Below are 373 nucleotides of genomic sequence, written 5' to 3' on the forward strand. Positions count from 1 at the left end.
TTCCTGCCCAGCGTGAGTTATTGCAGGGACCAGCACTGGCCCTGTGGAGTGAAAATTGGGATGCAGGGACCAGGCACCTGACTGGGGACAGCAGCTCCCAGCCAGCCAGGCCCCAGCACCCCACAGAGGCACCCAAGGGTGCCCCCGACCGTGCAGCACAAACCCCCCCATGACACTGAACACCCAGCATGACACGACTACGCCACGAGGACTCGGGATGCTTTGGGGACACAAACAGTGGTGGCAGCCTGGCAGGGGTTTTATTTTTTTTATTTTTCTTTAAATATTTGTTGCCAGACTTGGTATAGGAGCAAACGTCTTCACAGCACCACGAGCCATCTACTATTCAGAATAGGAAGAATAAGGACGAGTA

The sequence above is a fragment of the Manacus vitellinus genome, unplaced genomic scaffold (assembly GCF_001715985.3).
Source record: "Manacus vitellinus isolate BGI_N305 unplaced genomic scaffold, ASM171598v3 scaffold_93_pilon, whole genome shotgun sequence".
In the NCBI taxonomy this organism is placed as follows: domain Eukaryota; kingdom Metazoa; phylum Chordata; class Aves; order Passeriformes; family Pipridae; genus Manacus; species Manacus vitellinus.